This window comes from Pan troglodytes, chromosome 7 (genome assembly GCF_028858775.2).
Source record: "Pan troglodytes isolate AG18354 chromosome 7, NHGRI_mPanTro3-v2.0_pri, whole genome shotgun sequence".
In the NCBI taxonomy this organism is placed as follows: Eukaryota; Metazoa; Chordata; class Mammalia; order Primates; family Hominidae; genus Pan; species Pan troglodytes.
In genome coordinates, this window is record NC_072405.2 from 147633073 (window position 1) to 147645189 (window position 12117).

The following is a 12117-nucleotide window of genomic DNA, read 5'->3' on the forward strand; positions in this document are numbered from 1 at the left end:
GGTAAGAAAATTACCTCATCATAGAATTATGACAAATTGAAGATCGGGAGATTTCTTGGAAAAGGCATGCCATCGTTCCAGCAAGATTAGACATTTTCATAAAAGTCAGCTTCAGCTGTGCAAAAGCTTCTCTATTCTGTAGAAGGCTCAATGGTCAATTCGTAAATAACCTGCAGCAATCCCTAACAAGGCACCTTCCATTCAACTCCCTTAGTGGCGCTCACAGACAAGACATTCTTATATTGCAGAATGCCAGTCATTCTGTGGGCATCTCCCAAGAACTTTGTTTCAAATAACTCATTATTTGCACTGGTATATGGATAGAGAATCTTATTTTCTGAAAGGAAACAAACAAGAGGGAGTGTGGTAGAGAATAAGCTAATGCCAGCTATAACTCATAAGATATGGAAGAGGCAGAAGAAATATAAGAGCCAAAATATTATTGAAAAAACAAACTGAAGACAGTTTTCAGCTTCGTATTTTTCTGCCTCACAGAAAGAACGTGAGCTTTGGCATGAAATAGACTTGAACTTGCATGCAGATAATAAAACTCACACTCCATGAGAAGAATGCTTTGGATAATACTTGGCATGCAACAGACATCTAATGAAAGATTTATCAATAGGATTGAGGCCACAGAGGGCAATACAAAGAACTACCTAGCACAATGCCTTCTATAGTGTAGATTACCATCGATATTTTTTAAAGGAGTGGATAAATTTTCTCAGTATCATTTTAACAAGACATTTACATGAACTACAGAGGATGGCACAAATGAAGGGAAAGATGTCAGGAAAAAAAAATCTGACGAGTCCTGAAATCCATGACTACTTAGATCTCATGATGTAGGAGCCATGAGGGATAAGATGGCATGGCAAAATGAATAATTTAAATTCAGGATACCCAGGTTCTGGCATTGACTCTGTCTCTATCTTTTCAGTGACTTCAGAATGTAATTTTGCCTGTCTCTAATGTGTCTCTTCATTGCTAAATGAGGACAGAGAAGGAGAATATTTGTATTATCCATTCTAAAACTAGAATTCCATGCTTTGACATTCACAGAAAAGCCCAGCATTTCAGATCTGTGACTCCCAAAAATTTGGGGGTAACCCTATTATTTCAATCTTCCAAGTCTTTTAAAGTTGTTTGTTTGTTTGTTTGTTTGTTTTTGAGGTGGAGTCTCGCTCTGTCACCCAGGCTGGAGTGCAGTGACGCGATCTCGGCTCACTGCAAGCTCTGCCTCCCGGGTTCACGCGATTCTCCTGCCTCAGCCTCCCTAGTAGCTGGGACTACAGGTGCCTGCCACCATGCCCGGCTAATTTTTTTTATTTTTATTTTTAGTAGACATGGGGTTTCACCGTGTTAGCCAGGATGGTCTCGAACTCCTGACCTCGTGATAAAGTTTTTTTACATTAATCCTTACCACCTAAATTCAACAAGACACCAATTCTTATCAGTTCTACCTCCCAATTATTTTTCGAAGGCATCATGCCTTCTGAATTCCTACAGCTGTTTCCTTAGTTCCCTCCCATATCATATCTTGCCAGAATTACTAGTGTCTTTAAACTGATTCTCTGACTGTAACTTCACTGTTTTCCAATTTATGTTCTGAGTTTTCTGAAGTTCAGATAATTTAAGCCTTTTTTACATAAACTAGCAGTTTTGGTATTGACTCATCCATCTATTTTTTCATTTATTTAGCAAATATTTGCCATCCATCTGACCTTGAGAAATTAGTAATACCCTTGATGCCTAAGTTTATTCATCTGTAAAGTGAGAAAAATAATAAAAATGTCTATTTCATTAGCTTTGTATGATTATTAAGTAAGTCACTATATGAAGAAAAAAAGAGCTTAGAAAAATGTCTGGCTTGTAATAACCACTCAAGGGTACAGTTTCTTGTAATACCGATACTATCACTCAACTAATAGTACCAGGTGCCATGATGAGCACCAGAGACAGATGAAATGCTAACAAGAACCTGTGACTCCACTCCCATATGTTTGACAATGCAGTAATCACCTCCTTTAGTTTTGTCTATTAGTTGCTTAATTCTTAGGAATAAAAAGCTATGGAGTCCACTCTTCTGTTTGATTTTCATATCAAATGTATCATCAAATCTTGTCGGTTTTAACAATTTTAAACAAATCACCACTGTATGTAGCTGACACCACCATGTTTTCCCACTTGGAGTTCTGCTGGAACCTTCTAGTAGGTTTCCCTGCCCCAACTATTGCCCCATGACAGACTTCTCTGTCGCTGTCAGAGTGAAAACTATGGCAGCAGCTCAAATCCAGCAGAAGCTGGAGAAAAGTCGAACCTTGAAAACATTAACCAGGTCACATTAAAGTGTGTAAGGCAATTTTTTTTTCAGACAGCCCCTCAATTCCAATGGTACTTCACAACAAACGATTAAGAAAAATCAATACAAAACAAAACATCATGTCACACAATTATTCAATAAAATGGAGCAGAATGGAAAAAACTCACCAGAAGTGGCCAGCATGCCCAGAACACAAACTAGAAGAAAAGAAATATGATTAAATCAATTCATGTAATTTGGTTAGCATTAGAAAATCAAGTAATAGAATTTGTCATAGTAAGAGACTAAAAGAGAAATATCACATGGATGTCTTAATAGATGCAGAAAAAATATTTGACAGATGTCAACACTCAATTATGACTAAAAGACACTCAGCAAATTAAAATAGAAGGGTACATCTTCATCCTTATGAAGGATATTTACTATAAATTAACACTATTTAGCCATATGTTAAACGCCTTGCCTATAAATTTTGAAAAAAAAGGGCTGCTTTCTGTTTAACATTGCATTGGAATTCTGACCAGTGAAACAAGACAAGAAAAATAAGAAACATATGAATCAGAAAGGAAGAAGTAAATGTACCTCAGTTTGCAGATGAAATAGTTTCCACAGAGATTGTAAGAAAACCTGCAGAAAGGATACAATAATTTAAAAATAAATTAAGCAAAGCTTAGAATACAAAATTAATATGCCACAGTTACTTGAATCTCTGAATTATCGTAGCAAGCCACTGGATAGTGGAAATTTAAAAAAATAAATAAATTCAATATACATAAAATACATTTAATTTCTATATGTAATGTGATAAATATATGTACGCACAATAGCTTCTGACATATAACTTAGAAATAATTTAACAATGGACACACAAGATCTATGCCCTGGAAACTATGAACTATTTTCTAGAGAAATTAAGAAAAATCCATGTAAATGAAGAGATAACATGTGCACAGATTACAAATATAAACATTGTTAAGATGCCAAATTTTCCCAAATTATTCTACAGTTTCAATGCAAACATAAACAAAATCTTGACCTAATTTTTGAAAAAATTGAGAACGTAAATATAGATTTTATAGAGGAATGCAAAGGCCTTGAAACAGGTAGGGCTTATACTACCTGATTCAAGACAGTGAGGTTCTGGCATAAGAATAGAAAGTAGATAAGCCCAGTAAAATAACAGTACAGAAAAAGACCCACACTTAATATGGTCAATTAAAAGACAACAGAGTATTTAATGAGAAAAAAAATATTTTCAACAAATGGTGTTGGAACTACTTATACATATTAAAAATATATATAAAGCCAAAATCGAGGTCTTGGCCATGGTTTCAAACCATACACAAAAATCATTTAGAGATAGATTATATACTTGCATACTAAAGCTAAATTTATAAAGATTTTGGGAAAATTACATAGTACAATATCATTATCATTGCAACATAGAAGTAGGCAAAATTTTCTTAGAATGGGCATATAATGTAGGAAATACATTATCTAGAAAAACTAGAAATGAGACACTAAATCAAAATAAATTTTTTTCTCCAACAAAAGATGTCATTAGAAAAATGAATTGGCAAGTAGTAGATAAGAAGATATTATTTATATAAAAAAATCTGTATCCAATCTATATTAAGAACTTGCACATATGAACAGACACTTCACAAAGGAAAATACATGAATGTACAAATATCACACAAAAAAACACTCAACAACTGTGATCAGGGAAATTCAAATGAAAACCATAATGATATTCCAATATACACTCACTGAAAAGGGTAAAATTAAAAGACTGATTACACCAAATAATGTAATTTTACACTGAAGATGTGAAAGAACCAAAGCCATATGACTTCTAATAAGTTCCATTAAAAAACACACGTCATTATTTTGATTTGATTCCTAGCAAAAATATATAACATGAGTTTTATGAGAAAAATTTAGACAAACACAAATTCAGTAATATTAAATAACTGCACTGTACTTTAAAAACATCAAGGTCTAGAAACTCTAACAATGGCTAAGAACTTTCAGTTTAAAGGAGATTAAAAAATGACCACTACATGCAATATGAGATCCTAGTCCTTAAAAAAGTATATAAACATGAAATTATTATTGTAACAGTTGTAAAACATGGTAAATGTTAGCTGGATTTTATAGTACTAGTACTATCTATCAATATTAACTATTCTGATTTTGGTACAGTATTTTTTAATGCATTTTTCTTATTCTTATAAAAGGACTTTATATCTCCAAGTTACTGTTAAATAATTCAGAAATATTTGTGTGTGTGTGCATATCTTGAGACATATATGGAGAGCGAGATAAAGATTAATAAAGCAGATTGGACTATGTGTTAGTCTGTTCTCACGCTGTTAATAAAGACATACCCGAGACTGGGAAACTTATAAAGGAAAGAGTTTCAATAGACTCACAGTTTCACATGGCTGAGGAAGCCTCACAATAATGGCAGAAGGTAAAGGAAATGCAAAGTCATGTCTTACATGGTGGCAGGCAAGAGAATGTGTGCAGGGGAACTATCCTTTATAAAACCATCAGATCTAGTTAGACTTACTATCACAAGAACAGCATAGGAAAAACTCACTACCATAATTCAATTACCTCTAGGAGTTATCCCCCATGACATGTTTGGGTGCGACACAGCCAAACCATATCATTTGCCCCTGGCCCCTCTCAAATCTCATGTTTTCACATTTCAAAACCAATCATGCCTTCCCATCAGTCTTAACTGCTTTCAGCATTAATTCAAAAGTCCACAACCCAAAGTCTCATCTGAGACAAGGCAAGTCTCTTCTGCCTATGAGCCTGTAAAATGAAAAGCAATTTAATTACTTCCTAGATACAATGGTGGTTCAGGCATTGGGTAAGTACAGCCACTCCAAAAGGGAGAAGTTGGCGAAAATGTAGAGGCTAGAGGCCCAATGCAAGGACAAAATCCAATGGGGCAGTCAAATCTTACAGCTCCAAAATGATCTCCTTTGATGCCATGTCTCACATCCAGGTCATGGTGATGCAAGAGGTGGGTTCCCATGGCTTTGAGCATCTCCACCACCCCTGTGACATTTCAGGATACAGCCTGTTTGGCTGTTTTTTCACAGGTTTTTCCAGGTGCACAGTGCAAGTTGTGAGAGGATCTACCATTCTGGGGCTGAAGGATGGTGGCCCTTTTCTCACAGCTCCACTAGGCAGTGCCTCAGTGGGGACTCTGTGTGGGGGCTCCCAACCCCTATTTCCCTTCTGCTCTGCCCTAGCAGATGTTCTCCATGAGGGCTCCACCTCTGCAGCACACCTATCCTGGACATCCAGGTGTTTCCATACATCCTCTGAAATCTAGGTGGAGGTTCCCAAACCTTAATTCTTGACATCTGTGCACCCACAGGCCCAACACCACGTGTAAGCCACCAAGGCTTGGGTCTTGCATCCTCTGAATCAATGCCCTGAGCTGTACATTGACACCTTTTAGCTACAGCTGGGATGCAGGGCACCAAGTCTTGAGACTACGCAAAGCAGCAAGGTTTTGGACCTGGCTCACTAGCCCATTTTTTCCTCCTAGGCCTCCCAGCCTGTGATGGGAGAGGCTGCTGTGAAGACCTCTGACATGACCGGGAGATATTTTCCCCATTGCCTTAGAGATTAACATTTGGCTCCTTGTTACTTATGTGTTTTTCTGCAGGGGGCTTGAATTTCTCCTCAGAAATGGGTTTTTCTTTTCTATTGCATCATCAGGCTACAAATATTCTAAACTTTTGTGTTCTGCTTCCCTTTTAAAATAAGTTCCAATCTCAAAACATATCTCTGTGAATAAACAAAACTGAATGTTTTTAAGAGCACACAAGTCACATCTTCACTTTGATGCTTAGAAATTTCTTCCACCAGATACCTTAAATTCTTTCTCTCAAGTTCAAAGTTCCACAGATCTCTAGGGCAGGGGCAAAATGTTATCAGTCTCTTTGCTAAAGCATAGCAAGAATCACCTTTGCTTTTCCTGGATTTTATTGCCCATATCACTATCAGCATTGTGGCTAAAGCCATTCAACAAGTCTCTAGGAAGTTCCAAACTTTCCCGCATCTTCTTGTCTTCTGAGCCCTCCAAGTCTCTAGAAAGTTCCAAACTTTTCCACATTTTCCTGTCTTCTTCTAAGCCCTCCACACTATTCTAATCTTTGCCTGTTATCCATTCCAAAGTGACTTCCACATTTTCAGATACCTTTACAGTAGCACCCTACTCCTGGTACCAATTTACTATACTAGTTTTCACGCTGCTAATAATGACATACCCAAGACTTAAGTGGTTTCTAAAACAAAGAGGTTTAACTGATGCGTAGTTCCACATGGCTGAAGAGGCATCACAATCAAGATGGAAGGTGAAAAAAAAGCAAAATCACATCTTATATGGTGGTAGGCAAGAGAGGGTGTGCAGGGGAACTGCCCTTATAAAACCATCAGATATCATGAGTCTTATTCACTATCACAAGAACAGCATGGGAAAAACCCACCCTCATGAATCAATTACAACCCAGTTGGTCCCTCCCATGATAGGTGGGGATTACAGGAGCTACAATTCAAGATGAGATTCAGTTGGGGACACAGCCAAACCATATCAGACCACATGTCAAAAGTGAATGACTCTAGGTAAAGGGTATATGCTTGCTTTTAGTACTATTTTTGTAGCTTGTCTGCAAATCTGAAAATATATTTAAAAATAAACATATGAGCTCATGCCACTTTCTTGATTTCAGCTTTCTAATGGTATTTCATCACAATTATAATAAAATCCAATAACCTGCCATGATTTATGAGGCCTTATATAATCTTGCCTAAGAATTTACCTCTTCAATTTTATTTTTATTACTTTCCTTGCTCACTCTGCTCAGATGACACCAACCTTTTTGCCATTTCTCAAGTATTCCAAATGGAGTCTCTTCTTGTGCCTTTTGTATGTGGCAGTCTTGTTCTCCCTGAATCATTCTTTTCTCAGATGCTTACCTATCATATCCCTGCACTTTATATGTGTCTCTGACCAAAAAAGAATCCTTTGGTCTTCCCATGTTAAAAAAAATCTTCCCTGTTGCTCTCTGTCCCCACTTATCCTGTGTTTCATTTCTCCACAACACTGAATGCTTATTAACATATTATTTTCTATTTATTAGTTATCTTTTATTCTAGAGTTTATGTGCAATTTTTGATCTTGTTCATATCCATGTAGCTAGAACATAGAGAAGCCTTTGGCATTTGGCCTATATTCATAGTCTTGTAAGTATTGGAGGAGCACACAAATGAATTAATAAGATATTCAAGTACAGTTACATGCTACATAGAGGTTTTTCAGTCAAAGACCACAAAAACAAAAGTGTTCCCATAAGATTATAATACAGTATTTTTACTGTCCATTTTCTATGTTTAGATACAGAAATATTTATTATTGTGTTGCAGTTGCCTACAGTACTCAGTACAGTAACATGCTGTATAGATTTGTAGGCTAGGAACAATAGGCAAGACGGTATAGCCTAGGTGTGTAACAGACTACACAATCCAGGTTTGCATAAGTGCATTCTATAGCATTCTCACAACAACAAAATACCTAAGGACACATTTCTCAGAATACATCCCTGTCATTAAGCGACATATGACTATAATTGTTTGATTATGCTTGGGATAATGAATGCCTCAGAAAAGGGATAATAAACCTCTAGGCTATCATAAAAGCAAAGATCAGAAAAGCTTCCTTTATTGTGCGTGTCTGTAGCCTCTCTCCATATGCTGTGTTTGTTGTCCTTAAATATATTCAGAGAACCTGAACATTGTCAATGATGTGCTGTAAGTACCACCCCATCCAGAATATGAAATTCACTGGGACTTTGTCCAAGTTTTTTTTTTTGTTCATGTGTACTAAATTTTTATATATACCCCAAAGAGTGTTTAGAGTTGTGAGAAACTTAATTTTATTCCCTAACTTTGTGCAATTTGTGAACTCGATAATCCTTAGGTTTCATTTCTTCTCTCAAGTTTGTGTTGGCCTTATTGAAGGTAGTGTCAGGATCATCTACTAACCATAAATCATAAATCATAAATGAACATAACTAAATAAATACCATGTATTTGAAATACAAGAGTCAAGGTAGACTTCCAAGTATTTTGTCCAAACAACTGTCAAATGATGTGTGGCTTTTGAAAATAAGAGCGCTCCATTACATTGCATGGTTGGTCTCATTAATAGGAAGTTATTAACAAATTCTAAGTGAATAAATGTTTGCTGTTGTTGTTGAGACAGGGTCTCACTCTGTCTCCCAGGCTGAGTGCAGTGGCATGACCATGGCTCACTGCAGCCTCAACTGCCTGGGCTCAGGGATCCTCTTGCCTCAGCCTCCCAAGTAGCTGGGACTACAGTCGTGCACCACAATGCCCAGCTAATTTTTGATTTTTTTGTAGAGACAGGAACTTGTTATGTTGCCCAGGCTGGTCCTGAACATTTGGCTTCAAGAGATCCTCCAGCCTTGGCCTCCCAAAGTGCTGAGGTTACAGGTGCAAGCCACTGTGCTTGGCCAACAGATGGCTTTTAACAGCTGACAAGAAATGCTTACCACATAGAATTAAAACTCTGAAGTGTGATGTAGTGACGTGGGAACTGATTCTGGAGTGTGGGGAATTGGGTTGTGTTCTAAGCTCTGTCACTATCAGACCTACCACCTGCTTGGACAAGTTTTTACTCTTTTGAAACCTCTGCATCTTATAACCAACACAAGGAATTTGGACTAGATAAAAACTAAGACTCTTTCCTGTTATAATATTCCATGATTTTAGGCTGAGCCAATTCAGGGACATTATTTTTTATAAAATGATTAAGCGGCAGAAGCAGCCAAGAAAACATCTGTAAGACTTCCACATTTTTAGGGGAAATATAGAGCTTACATCTCAGAGGGCACAAGGTTAACTCTCGTCCATGATGATGAGCTTTTTTAAGGTGTACGTGCCCTTTCTGTGATTCCCAGCACTGCACTGTATTTAAGTCTAATTAAATCTTTTTGTACAAACTTTAAATACACTTAATTAAAACAGGTAGACTAGGGATGATAAATTCCAGAAGTAAGTAGGTTAAAGTGCAGGCTCATTTCTTCTGCTAATTAGTTGAAGGATGATCTTCCTTGCCAAGGGGCCGAATGACAGGAGATTCATTTCTTCAATTTAAATCTCTTTTTAAATGTCTTTCTGAAGCCTTTAGGCTTTGGAATTTGAATTCTATAAAATTCAGTGCTGGGGATTATCTCTTTTTCTTTTATACTTAGTTAAACCCTAAGCAGGGTTCAATAGAGATCCAAGCATTATAGAACACCCAGTGGTCATTGAGTCCACACACTTAGTCAGCAAAACAGTCCGCGTGGTAATTTTAATTATCACTCCATCACTCTTGAGAGACTGGCCTAACTTCGTATATTATGATAGATTTTTTGAAACTGTGCCTTATTCATTAAATGTTCGATTCTTTGAAATACTTAGCTTGGCACTGAAGTGATAAATTTGATTTCCCAGCACTGCAGCCGTAATCATCCTGTGTATTTAAAACTGCTCCTATTCAAGGGTCAGTAGTATGGCTGGGGAGGCATAGTCCCAACAGGTTTTGAAAATAATTCTCACAGTCCCCCAAGGTGGTGACTGCAATTTGGATTTTGTTTCATATTGCGATGACAATGTAATCATTACACTATTACAGAAATTAAAGAATTGTGGCATATATTAGGTTGGTGGAAAAAATTGCAGTTTTTGCTATTACTTTCAATGGCAAAAACCACAATCGCTTTTGCACCAACCTAATACAATCCTTAATTTATGTTGCTGATTGCAAGTATTGTCTGCATTCACATCACTATATTTTATTTTCTTTTGATGTTGGGGCATGATGTGTGGAAGACTCCTTTTGACATGCTAAAATGTTTCTATCTTCTTAAAACCATATTCTGCATAGGAATAAACTTTTTTTTTCTATGAAATTTCACCAATGCAGAACATGCTTGACATGAATCTGGAGGAAGATTTGGGGGCCTTGCAGAGGCCTGGTACACCTGCTGACATTGGTGTAGACATTATGTGGTACATAACAGAGCTACTTTCCATGGAGTGTCTTCTTATCATGTGAGTAATAAGTGCTAAGCATTCAAGCTGGCCTCACCTTCCTTCTATTTCCTTGCTATTATCTTAGAACCCTTCTAATGTTTCTCCTATAATAGTGTTCCAAGAACTGTACCTGCAAAAAGGGATCTATGACCTCTATAATAATTTTGAATTGTAATATACTGATGAGCTAAAAAAAATCCAAGCATTTTTTTTCTTTCATTTATTTGTCAAGTATTTATTGAAATCACTCTTCTAGGCTCTGAGAGGAAAAACTGCCCTAGTGGAGTTTTATTTGTTTGTTAAATGATAACTGAATTTATAGTTCTTGGCTCACTTTTTAAGACATTTTTAAGACCAATTTTGGGTTCACAGCAAAATTAAGAGAAATATAGAGAGATTTCCCATATACTCTCTCTCCCTACGCTTTTACAGACTCTTCAATTACCAACATCCCTCACCAGAGTGGTACATTTTTTACAATTGATGAGCCTACACTAACACATCATGATCACCCAACGTCTTTAGTTTACATTAGGGCTCACGATTACTGTTGTATATTCTGTGGGTTTCGACAAATGTGTAAGGACATGTACACATCGTTATAATAGCAAAAGAGTATTTTCACTGCTCTAAAAATCCCCTGTGCTCTTCATATTCATCCTTCCCTCCCCTCAAACTCTCTGGAAATCACGGATTTTTTTAGTGTTTCCATAGTTTTGCCTTATCCAGAATGTCATGTATATGGAATCATATAGCATGTAGTCTATTTAGAATGGCTTATCTGACTTAATAGTATGCATTTAAGGTTTGTCTATGTCTTTTCATGGCTTCATAGCTCATTTCTTTTTTGGTATGAATAATATTGCGTTGTCTAGATGTACCGTAGTTTATCCGTTAACTAACTGAAGGATATCTTGATTCCAAGTTTTGACTGTCATGAATAATACTACTGCAAATACCTGTTTGACGGTTTTTGTGTGGACATTTTTTAACTAATTCCAGTAAACACTATGGAGTGTGATTGTCAGATCTTAGGGTAAAATTATAATTAGTTTTGTAAAAAACTGTCAAAATTTCTTCCAAAGTGGCTGTACCATTTGCCATTTCCATCAGTAATGAATGAGAGTTCCTGCTGCTCCACTTCCTAGCCAGAATTTGGTGTTGTCAGTGTTCCAGATTTTGGTCATTCTGATAGGTGTGTAGTGGTATATCATTGTTTATTTATTTATTTATTTCGAGATGGAGTCTCGCTCTGTCGCCCAGGATGGAGTGCAGTGGCGCCATCTCGGCTCATTGTAAGCTCCACCTCCCGGGTTCATGCCATTCTCCTGCCTCAGCCTCCCCAGTAGCTGGGACTACAGGCACCCGCCACCACACCCGGCTAATTTTTTTTTTTGTTTTTTGCATTTTTAGTAGAGACAGGGTTTCACCGTGTTAGCCAGGATGGTCTCAATCTCCTGACCTCGTGATCCGCCAGCCTCGGCCTCCCAAAGTGCTGGGATTACAGGTGTAAGCCACCACGCCCGGCTGGTATCTCATTGTTTTCATTTGCATTTCCCTGATGATATATGATGTGAAGCATCTTTTTATATGCTTATTTGCCATCAATAAATCTTCTTTGGTGATGTGTCTTTTAAGGTCTTTAGCCTATCTTTTAATTGGGT

At 37.0% G+C, this 12117-nt stretch overlaps 1 long non-coding RNA gene across 2 annotated transcripts in view; it reads right to left on the reverse strand.

Moving 5' to 3' along the window:
• Positions 1-2486: 2486 nt before the first annotated feature.
• LOC104007773 (uncharacterized) overlaps positions 2487-12117 on the reverse strand; it is a 29390-nt gene continuing 19759 nt past the window's right edge. For both annotated transcript variants that reach the window (XR_001720452.2, XR_001720451.3), the window contains 2 exons: positions 2906-2950; positions 2487-2520 (listed from right to left, as the gene is read on the reverse strand). This is a non-coding gene — a long non-coding RNA (uncharacterized LOC104007773). The remainder of the gene's footprint in view (positions 2521-2905; positions 2951-12117) is intronic.